The sequence below is a fragment of the Trachurus trachurus genome, assembly GCF_905171665.1.
Source record: "Trachurus trachurus genome assembly, chromosome: 5".
Lineage (NCBI taxonomy): Eukaryota > Metazoa > Chordata > Actinopteri > Carangiformes > Carangidae > Trachurus > Trachurus trachurus.
In genome coordinates this window covers 3,766,526-3,778,760 of record NC_139896.1, presented here as the reverse complement: position 1 = coordinate 3,778,760, position 12,235 = coordinate 3,766,526, and positions in this window count along the sequence as shown.

Here is a 12,235-nt window from a genome sequence, read left to right as displayed (position 1 = left end):
CATAATGAGCCTCCGTAGCGTAGCTCTGAGCAGCTCACGGCTCTGCTCCGCCGTTCTAAAAATAGCTTGCACCGACAATTAAAGGTAACGAACCTACTGCTATGACTATAGGGATTATGGCAATGGGCCAATTTGCCAAAATGTTGAACTATCTCTTTAACATGATTCCTTAGTCTCTGGTGACATATTGGGTGATTTTATGATTGACCTGCCATTCATTTCTTACATATAGCTCCTTTAAACAAACAACAATTAACAAGCTTTTGAGGTTTAGCGTGGTCCTTGATGTTTCTATCAGACCGGACCGGGGAGGAGAGGATTAAAGCGGCTGCTGCTACTGAACACAAACTCAAACTATCCTCATCTAAAACCCACATATCGCCTGAAAAAAAAAAAAAAAAAACCTGAACTCCTCTTCCCATACTCAAGTTTACAAGCTGTGACATTTCACTTAAACGCACCACGAGTCTTGTTTTCATACGCCTTCACTTTTTTCCACTAAGCCACCACCACTGCGATGATGAACCACATATCCATACACACAGTGAGAGATTCACGTCTGGCTTCCATTATTTGCATCTTAAAATAGTTTTTCTTTCCATTTGCTTAATTCATATTATACTGTATATGCACCATTGACCAAACTGAGATCAAATGCCTGGAAAATATGATGTGACCATGTGTTATTTTCCAGCTGCATGGAGCCAAGCCTGAAGCTAAATAACATTAAACCCTATATAATATAATATAATATAATATAATCTGTTTTCCTTCATGAGTTTGCAGCCTGAATTACACATATTACACACTAAAGGTTACAAAAAGACACTAAACTTTTCATTCGACTCGTCACCAACCAACCAGTCTGTCTCCACTGCCCCCCCCCCCCCCCCCTCCCACTGCGCTACATGTAAAAACAAAAGTAAATAAATTAAACTGTTTGGAAACAAGACGGATGGAGCTGTCCCCCCTCAGGATAATCTGGCACCTCTTCACACGAAGCCGCCTGTCAGCAGATCTCAGCAGATCTTGGCTGCCTGCTGCAATATCTGTCTGTCTGCCTGTCAGGACGATGTAAATGCCCCGTGGAGGGTAAACAAGGTCAAGTATCAGACATAGGTTGTGACTTGTGACGACCACCACGAATGCTACCGCTGTTATGGTGCTGCTTAGTTCTGTTTGTTTGCTGCTTATCAGGAGGCTAACATGGTTTCTGAGTGCTGTTCTGCAGCCGGCACTACATTTCCCAGGTATCTTAGCTGTTTAAATCTGAACTCTGCAGGTCTGGTGTCTCCTCCTCTGTGTCTCTAACCCTCCTCTCCTCCATGTGCATTAATTTGTTTCCAACAATGAAGCCGGTGAGAAATCAATCCATGGAGCGGTGGATAAGGTTATTTATCATCTACCATGTTACCATGTGTATATCTGTGTAGTCTTATCTGTCATCAACAAGAGATTACGGGTTACGGGTTAGCGTGTTACGTTTGTGTGTACAAGGTTGGTTTTCAGCCAAGAGACGCTCCATTCTCCCTGGAACTAGTTACTAGTCATTGATTTAACCAGAACTAGGACTCTGGAGCTGGAGCTAAGGGACACATGGAGCTGAGTTAAGGTGGAAATCCTAAAGAGTTCCTCTTTAAATGGGCGGCTCAACACTGTATAAAATATCTGTATACTGTAAAATTCTCAAATGAAAACCGAGTCAAATGCAGAGACTGCTTGATGAAACATGAATTTCCCTCTAAAACAACTCTGTGTGGTAACGTTGTGTTATTATCTCATAGCGTGGTGAATGTGCAGGTCACAACTTGTCCACCAGAGCGTTGTGGAGTTGTTGGATTGTGTATTTGATGAGTTTGATGAGGGAAACCAAGAAATCCCATGAGCCTCCGTTAGCGTAGCTCTGAGCAGCTCGCCGCTCTGCTCCGCCGTTCTAAAAATAGCTTGCACCGACAATTAAAGAGGAACTAAGCAGGATTTCTCCTGTGGCTATGCTACATTTTTACCTTAATTAAAAAGCTCTGGAGTAATTGTGATTGTTAACTACATGACTTGTGACTTGTTACGAGTGAGAATGGAGCGGACTTGCACAGTTCCCCTTTAAAGGTAACAAACCTACTGCTATGACTATAGCGATTATGGCAATGGGCCAATTTGCTAAAATGTTGAACTATCCCTTTAGATGTGGTGTAGATGATGATACCACAAAGGCTGTTTGTTTGTTTCCAACCTTCCTCATTCTATAGAACGACTGCTGTTCCTACTTATTTGTGTCTTCTCAACAGCTCGTAGCAGCAGTCAAACGAATCCATGCAAATCCACCGAGCAGGTCTGTCGACTGTGGAGCTCAACGATAGATTCATGTCACAGATACTAAATACACAGCGCCGTGGGAACAGAAACCTCTCTGAGAACATCAGACGTCCTATTTTATTTTATTTTAGCCTTGTTAGCTTCTGTGTCTGTTTGTCCTTGTAGCTGCTGCTTGAATGAAAAGACAGACGCACTCTTTGACACACAACGCTCACAGGCTCAAACTGTATTTAATGACTAATTTGTCACTGCCAACCTCAGCCATGCCGTCACTTTTTCCTACACTACACTACACTACACAACACACGCCACGTCTGCTGTCGGGGGCACAAACTAAACTACCACAGTGTTTTCACATGTTTATATTGCTTCTTTTACTTGTCGCATTACCAACTGTATTTATAACCACAGGCCGATCTCAGTCCGTCAACATGGACGACCCCTCCCACCGGCGGGGAAAAACTGGAGAGTCTTGGCTGCTCCACTTTGGACATATACCGGTATATACCTGACCTGTTGTGTTGTGGTGTGGTGTCGTTTCAATGTGGTTCATTGTGATAGAAACTCACCTTTGGTACAGGGGGATGGTGCTCATCACCATGGCAACTGTCCAAAAGGGGGGAAAAGGTGCAGCACATCATGGGTCAGATCAGACGTTGTTTGGACCTTTTACCTGCAGAGGAAAAGTGAAACAAAGTTGAAATACGTCATTGTTTAATAAGAATTTCTATGTACAGTATATTATTACTGTTGGTATTAGTTCTTATAATAATAACAGCTGATCAGCTATGTAATAAAGTTGAATTAATGTAATACATTTTCACCAATTATGTTACAACGCCGCATTTTGTAATAATCTGCCACATTTTGTGATAAAAATTCTAAACGCAATAGGTGATAAACTTCTACATATTGCATTAGTTATTACAAAATGTGAGTGTTACCCTTTTTTCATATACAAAATGTAATTTGGCGCAATAAAAATGCGGCAAAGTTTATTACATAGTGCGTTTAAGAATTTTATTACAAAATGTGGCATATTTTACAAAATGCATCGTTATTACATAATGTGGCGCTACATACAGCGATCAGGTATAACATTATGAGCACTGACAACACTGACTGAAGCTTCATCATGGCTCCTGTCAGTGGGCGGGATATATATATATCGAAATGGTTCAAGCGTCAGGATTTGAGCTTTTAATGCTGCGTTCAAGACAACTCAGAACTTGGGTTTTTCCGACGTCCTACTTGAAAAAGTACAATCAAATGCCACCTGATGTCCAAGCTCCCACTCAGGAAAGTCGGAGAAACAAATCTACCGCGACTTCTCTGAGAATCAGTTGTCTGCATCCGTGAAAAACCAAAACCACCGCCAATGGTAAAAACGTCGATTAAAATGCATTTTAAATGCCAAAATACATTAAAAACGTTATGAAATATACAGTATTTACTCACGGTTACAGATTACCTGTTGATGTTGTGGAACACATTAAATTCATGTTGTTATTTCTCTTCGATTTTAAATGATCTGTTTCTTATTTTAAAATGCTTCTTTTTTGTGAAAACACTTTGAATGCAAAGTTGGTCCCGGTCCGCCATGTTTTTGGTTATTCTGTCGTAAATCTGAGTTTTCAACTGGGAGAATTGTCTCGAACGCAGCATGAGTTTGACAACAAGGACCAAACTGTGAGTTGTAGACGAATGAGTCAGAACATGTCAGCGGCTGCAGCTCTGGTGGGTCGTTACCGGTCTGCAGTGGTCAGGATCTACAGTATCAGGAGTTGGTCCAAAGGAAGGAAGGAATAGTGGTGAACCACAAGCCCACAGAGGTCAAAGGTCAGGGCTCATTGATGCAACAGACCAGCTACTGTTGCTCAAACTGCTGAGGAAGTTCATGCTGGTTCTGATAGAAAGCTGGGGCCAGATTCACAAAACCTTCTTTAAAAAAAATCTTCTTACGGGTCATTTTTTTCTTTTTCAACTTCAGTCTTAAAGCAGATATCAGCTTCACGGCCGTTTCGGCTAATGCTGCGTTCAAGGCAGGCTTTTGAAACCGTAAGTTACAGCTTCAAGTCACAACTACGACTTGGTAGCGTTCCAGGTAACCCGTAGCTCGTGTTTTTACCATCCTGTTGTCTGTGAAAGTTCCCTATAACGGCCACTCGTAACTTCCGACCCGTGAACTCGTACCAGATCGAACTGGTATGACTTCACAGGAAGGAAAAACACAAAGTACGAGTTTCTTTGAACGCACCATGAGTTAGCAGCCCCCGCCCTTGTCAGGCATCAATTGGTCCTCGTGCTACGTCACCACATTCACGCGCATCCCTTGGCTGCACACACAGCCCTTCATGCCGTTCTCTCTCCTCATTGGATAACACTTGTATCCCACAAGGAAAATTTTCTCCTCGGGTTACAGCAGAGCAGAGTGACTGAGAGACTCGTGTTTAGGCTGAAATACTTCATGTAAGTGATTGCTGACGGAAAATAGGACTATTTAGGACTTATATTAACAAAAACATTCCACTGATATCTGCTTTAAGAAGAAAAAAGAGAATAAGTCATATTCTCCAAAAATAAGTTCTTAAGTGTTTTCTCAACTTTCTTCTTAAGTTTCTTCATAAGAAAAAACTTAAGAATAAATGGTATTTTTGAAATCAAAGTTCTCAAATTTGTTTTTTGTTTTTTTACTTTTTTCTTAACTTTAAGACAATCTTGCCCTTTCTTAAAATTCCTATGGTGAATAGGTAAGCCTCTAATCTCACCTTTTTCAACAAATTTTAGACAAGTTTAGACTAGTAGGTCATAGTTTAATTAAATATAATTTGTAATTAAGTGTGAGTGACGGTTCAGACGCAAACTATGTTGTTTGTTGGCACGTGAAATGCAGTGACGTGTTTTAAGAGGTTGTTAATAAGAAATTTGTAGGAAAAAAACTGTTTTTAAGACTGTTCTTAAGAAAATATTGAGGAATTGCACTTAAGAACTTTCTTATGAACTTCTTAGATCTTAAGACATTTCTTAAGATGTTTCTTCAGAACATATTATTGGTGAATCCGGCTCCTGGTTACCGGTAACGCAGGTGGTTATAATGTTTGGTCTGATCGGTGCTTTTCAGTCTGTCATGTTATTCCTGTATTCTAAAAAAGGAAGTCACATGGGGTTTTGGATTTAGACACTTTGCATAGAGGTGAAACAAACTGTAAATACAGAGGGAACAAGATTTTGTTGGATTTACTTCTTCAAATGTTAAAGCTGTCACCACTATGTGTATTCACACTAATAAAAAAAATAGTCCACACATGCAGAGAAAAACTTTTTAAAAACTCTGCAGCGCTTTTCAGAAACCTCCCAGATGAATAACCTGAAGTCAGTGGTGTGTGTGGAGAAAACGTCCTGCTGACTTTACATTACCGCTAAAAATATTACAGCAACACGACACTGTTGACATACTATTAATGTGAGTGTGATTGGTGAGTTTATCATGGAGCAGTCGTGGGTGGATGAACAGTAAGTACAGCTGTACTCATTCTCCCAGCCAGGCGTCTCTTGGAGCAGCAGTAGCAGCGCTGATATAAGACTGGAAGAAAAAAAAAAAAAAATCCTGTAAATTCCACAGGTCACGGTATGTTTTGACAACCCTCAAACACATGGCCTCAGCCCGGCACATGCAGAGCTGCAAACACTGTTATTGAGGCTTCATATTTTATGGCCCTCCCTAAAACTCTAATTAGAGCGTTGACGCTAATGTGCAATATATCTAATTTAGTCCTCCCTATATATCTGCTGATATAATCACATATATGTGGAAGCGCAGTCACAGCAGCGGGTTATAAAGCCTCAAATACCAGCGAATTTAAAAACCGTTGTGAGGACCTTGTGGTGGTAACGTCTCAGTCTCAGGCGATCCAATCACATCGGCTCTTGAGCGTGAATGCACCGAGGAGGATGCGTTTTTTGAGATCTGATCACTCAGACCACATCTGTGCCACATGTGGCCACACATTCTTTGAGCAGCAGCAGTAAAGTCAAATGAGAGAACTTGGTGAAATATCCAGTACGGCCAAATGGAAATGAGCCCAGCTGCTGCTGCTGCTGCTGCAAAGAGCTTTACTAATGTCAACACCGCCACCTGGAGGGAAACTAGAGAGAAAGAGCTCTGTATTTTTAGAAAGAAAGTCAAAGGGAGGGGTGGAGGGGTTTTACTTACTGGCACTGATGATGCCTAAGCTGTTGACAGGCTGTAAGATTATCCCTAAACCCAGTGGAAAAACAATTAGTTTAGTTTTGTGAGTTTATTTCTGTCTTTTTTTTTTAACTTGTAGAATCATTTACACATAAATAAACAATATTATATACTGTACACATAACACAAAAAAATTATTATTCCTTTTTTCCTTCTCTAAAGTATACATCCAAAACAAAACAGATGTATCTTGACCAAAAAGGTGTAGCCTGAAGCTTCAGCTTAATTTTGCCTCCTACTCTCGTCGGCTCATTTTAGAAATGTATAAAGACCAAAACGTGTGTATATTATAAATACACTAGGCCGTTTAGGAGCACACTGGTGTTTTCATAATTCAGTTTTATATTTATTTATAACATTATTTATTAAATTCTATTAAAGGAGAAATGCCTTTTTTTTTTACAACCTGGACCTTATTTCTGGCATAAAATACGGTCGACCTTAAAATTCAATGGTCATGTGGACCTGAAAACTGCTCAAATTAGTAAAGGAGTCAATCAATGGAATAATTTAGAAATACAAATGAAGAGATGTGACACAGTTAAAGGAGAAGTGCAGTTATTTTACAACCTGGACCTTATTTCTGACATAAAATACGGCCGTTTACTCACCCATATAACTTGGAGGGTACCGAGAATGTGCATTATAACACATTATCTGCAGCGACCAATATTTTGTAATGATTCACTAGTGCTATTCCCCTTTGAGTCTGGAGTTTCCTATTATCATCATCTGGGGTCCGTAGGTTGACCGACTAACCTCTGACCTGGATGAGCACGGCACCTTCACTCTGCAACGGTCGGCTTGTTTGCTACTGTTGTGCAACATGGCTGAATATTTGTCCGATTTCTACAGATCCCAGGTGATAATAACAGAACGCGGCTCTCGACTGGATCTAAATATCGTCGGAAGGATCCTAATGACACCAAAGTTAAATGGGTTAGGAAATGACCGTATAAAAGGTCCAGGTTGTAAAATAACTGCACTTCTCCTTTAACTGTGTCACATATTTTCATTTCTATTTCTAAATGATTCCATAGATTGACTCCTTTAATTGATAATATACATCTTTTGTTTTACATTTGTTCGTGCCTTTGTCTTAGTTCATATTTACTGGCTCAGATCTGAAACATCCTCTGCACGCCATCTGGAAACATGTTAATATTTACTTCATTCATAATTTGAGCAGTTTTAAAGTCCACAAGACCATTGAATTTTAAGGTCTGTAAGTTTATGAATAATTTGTTCATTGACTCATGATAATCAGCCCTGTTGATTATCCTTATTGAGCTCTTTTGTAATATGACAATGGTTCTGTGACAAGCAGGCAGATTTTTTTGTGAATACTATTGTTCAAAAATAAGTAGCTTAATTTTCCTGGACAGACACATGTTCATTATATGTAACTACACAATCATCTACAGTGAGGAGAATGACCTCATCCTGGATGAAGACAAGACAAAGGGAAATGATAATGTACTGTAGATTTCAGGAAGAAAGCTCCCCATCTGCACCCCCCTCATCATCAGGGAGCGAATTAAACACCTGCTTAGGGCCCCATGACCAACAGGGGGCAACAAAGAGCAATTCACTTTTTTACTGTGTAACTTCCCCTAGAGAAATTCTGTGTAATTACAAAATCTTTCTTTTTGTTCTATGTGATTCTGATGATGCTGGAAATAATTGTTAATACGCACTGACTGCACTTTCCCTACCTTTACGGGCCACTGGAGACACTGCTACTGACGTTGTTTCAGCACACTGTATTATCCCTCCCTCATAGACTTTTAATCGTATGTCTCGTATGTTTTTTTAATGTCTTTTTTACTTGCTGCAACACTAATTGCCCTATGGGAACACAAATAAAGCTGAACTGAACTGAATCGAATCCAAACTTTGTTTACATTAAATATGGTTTAGATCAGTGGGGTCAAACTCATTTTAGTTCAGGGGGCACAATCTGATCTCAAGTGGGCCGGACCAGTAAAATAATGGCATGATAACCTATAAATAAAAATAATTTGTCCCTTTGTTTTTTTACAGTTAATGAACTATCTTTTTACAAAACATATTATGAACAACCTGAAATCTCTTGATAAAAATATGTGCAATTTTAACAATATTATGCCTTTTCTGTCTTTTATGTAATTTTCACACTTGGCATCGATTCATCCTGAGGACCGGATTGGACCCTCTGCCAGGCCGGTTTTGGCCCGCAGCCCGCACGTTTGACACCCCTGGTTTAGATTTTTTTTTTTTATCAAATCATCTTTTCTTTTTAGCTGAGGAGGAATAATGTAAATATCAAGACACGTGGTTATTATGAGGACTGGGACTGAATATACAGTGATGGTCTTGAAAATGGTCTCGCGTTGGTTTGGTCTCGGTCGTGGACTTTGGTCTCGCCCGTAACGTAAGGACTACATGTGCAAAAGCAGACACTTGTGCAATAATTAGTCTCTTTTAAACTTATTATTTTTGTTTTAACTTCTTGTGTTTTAATGCATGTTTTGAATCACTGTTTGTTTTGTTACCGGTACTTGATTTTACTTCTGCACCCACATTTCCTATGGACCTAAACTGTGGTGCATCTCAATAAATTAGAATATCATGGAAAAGTTTATCTAATGAAGTAATTCAATTCCAAAAGTGAAACTGATACATTAAATAGGTCCATTACACACAAAGTTAAACATTACATGTCTTGATTTATTTAATTTCCTTTAATTGCAATGATTATGGCTTATGGCTTCACATTTAATGAAGACCTAAAATTCAGTATCTCAAAGTTTTGAATATTACAAAAGACCAATTTAAAAATGCATTTTCAATATGGAAATGTCGGCCTTCTGAAAAGTATGTCCATCTACAGTATATGCATTCAATAGGTGGTTTGGGCTATTTGACTTGAATGACTGTAAATTAACTTTTCCATGATATTCTAGTTTATTGAGATGCACCTGTATGTGTGTGTTTAAATGGCAAATAAGGTTTCTTGCACACACATGTTCATTATATGCAAAAAAAAAAAACTACGTGTCCTAAATAATCCCTAATGTCGAAAATAATCTGAATCTTTGTTGAATACAATGAACACATCTATCGGCTCCACTGGAAATCAGCTGCACAGTTCATTACAACCACCAGGAGGCGCCGCTCACTCACTCATTACATCTAATGCTGACATGTGTTTCAGGTTCAGGACTGAGGTTGTTTGAGGATTTCTCTGCCTCACGGATTCTCATTGTGGGGGTCTCGGGGCAGGTGGGGGGGCATATTAAGATACGCTAAAACAAACTGTCTTCACTCAGTCAATATAGTTTAGTGAACTCTCTTAACAATATAACAATATTGTGTAGAAATGAAATCACAGGAACAGGTGGATCAAACATTTAACACTATGCTACTTATTGTTTGTTTCAATATTATCATCAACTATTATTTATTTAAGTTAAATGTGGTGTTATGGGTTGATTAGATACCATTCTGACAGATTAATGTTTAGCAATAATGAGTTTATCATGTGGGACAGTAAATCTATATATAGTTATTGGGTTTTAAAAGGATTAATAAAGATTAAGGTGTCTCCCCATGTATTAATCGATGTGTCATGAATGTACTGTCTGTCTGTGTAAGAGTCATAATGTGTGGAGGATATTCAAGTTCATATTTTCATCGTTTTGAAATTCATAGATTATATTTTCAGTGATTGTGAATGTGTACTATGTTTTTTGCGAATGCTCCTTTAGTTTGTATTTAAACGACATCACGTGCAGCTCAAGTAGTTTTTGATTAGAGCTGCACCAGGAATGGGAGCAAATGCTTTTCTACCACATGATAAGGATGTCACTGATTTTTTCTTTAAATAAAACTTGTTTTTTTATTCATGTATAAACACAATAGTAGCAGATTTTGATACAGTACCACAAGAAAAAGCCATAATAGTCTTCTTTTAGCTTTATCATATCATTTTAAAATAATGTCAAAATGTAAATGTAAATGAATTTGAAGCTGAAGCACGAATACATTACATTGCAGCATGTGCGTGCTAATTTATATCTCTGTGTGTGACCAAGAGACCGACCTGCCAGAACTGTTGAGTCACTGTAAGGATTATATCTGATGCCGAAAAGCTGGGTGTAACTGCATGGAAAGATTATATATACTGTATATATAGAGAGAGAGAAGCCTGGGATTTAATATAATATATTTGATGATACTTTTGGTATTAGATGTCCCCTGTCACTGATATATTATACTTTCAGATCAGTCTAAGCAGTTTTTTAGTGTTGTAGCTGACTGAGGTGGAGCTTAAACCTCATTCACTGCTTGGTAACGATGCATTGTTGTAATAGTTTGAGCCAAGCCTTGGTTCAAAACTATTCAACTATACAATGCATCGTCCTTTGTATGAGGTTCTTGTGTTTTTTATGCAAATTTTTTAATCTGACGTCACCTAGCAACTGGGTTGGATGCACAAAAGTACAGTAGCATTGTGTTTGTGGAAGGGATCGGGGCTTTTTTTTTCTTTTTCTTTTCTGTGTGTCTTATCTTAAACGCCATGTTGGGGGGAGGATAGATAGATTAAAGACGGTGTAGTGTTAAAAGGAAAAAATCTCTGGGAGCAATGTCAAGAAAAGGCTCTATTATTAGACAGCTATGGCGAATGGTGGTGCTGAAATCCAGAGCAGGTGATGGGTTTAATATCACGGAGGACGTCATGACCTCTTAGCACAATTCCCCACAAGTTGGAAAGGATGTCATGAGGAGTTTTTCTTTTCCTTTTTTTTTCTCTCCCTCCTCCTCAACTCTGCTGCTACCTTTTAGTTTGAAAGAAAATGTGATACAAACATCCCACCCAACCTAAATCTAATCCTCTGTGTGCACTGCCAAGCAACAGGCGGTGGTCTTTTCACTGCTCTCTGAAAAGACACCGCGGGTTTTTTAGGCGCATTGGAGCTATTTTACGATGCTCATGTTTGCACAAGCAGCTCCTGACCTACATTCACTGAGTCCCAGCCAATCTCCGCCGATATTTTGGCTTTCAGCAAAGCACAATCTGTGGAGAGAGAGAGGGAGGGGGAGGAAACGTGACGGAGCAGGGGGGGCGTGGCCGTGGGGAGTCACGGTGAGCACCGCCTCTTCCGCACGTGCCCTCTTCTCTTTCAGGGAAAAGATCGTCTATGCTTGAAACGAGAAACAGGAGCAGTCACTCCTTCCTTCCGTCAAAAAAAGCGTGCACCCGGCGGTTCCTCTTTAGAGAAAGTGGGCGTAAAGGTTTTAGCGCGTGCGCACTGCTCAACGCACGTTTACCTTGAGTAGAAAGGGCACGTGCAGGCTTAATGTTTACTGTAGCACTTTGAAAGAAAGAAAGAAAGAAAGAAAGAAAGAAAGAAAGAAAGAAAGAAAGAAAGAAAGAAAGAAAGAAAGAAAAAGATAGATAGATAGATAGATAGATAGATAGATAGATAGATAGATAGATAGATAGATAGATAGATAGATAGATAGAAGTTCATATGAACTATCCACTGTAAGGCAATAGGCCTATATATTTAAAAATATCTATGCCTCATTTTTATATAGCATATTGAGAGCACAGCTATAGCCTATGTTAATAATAATTTATATAAACACATGTTTCTATGAACAAGATACAATACATTTGAAATTATT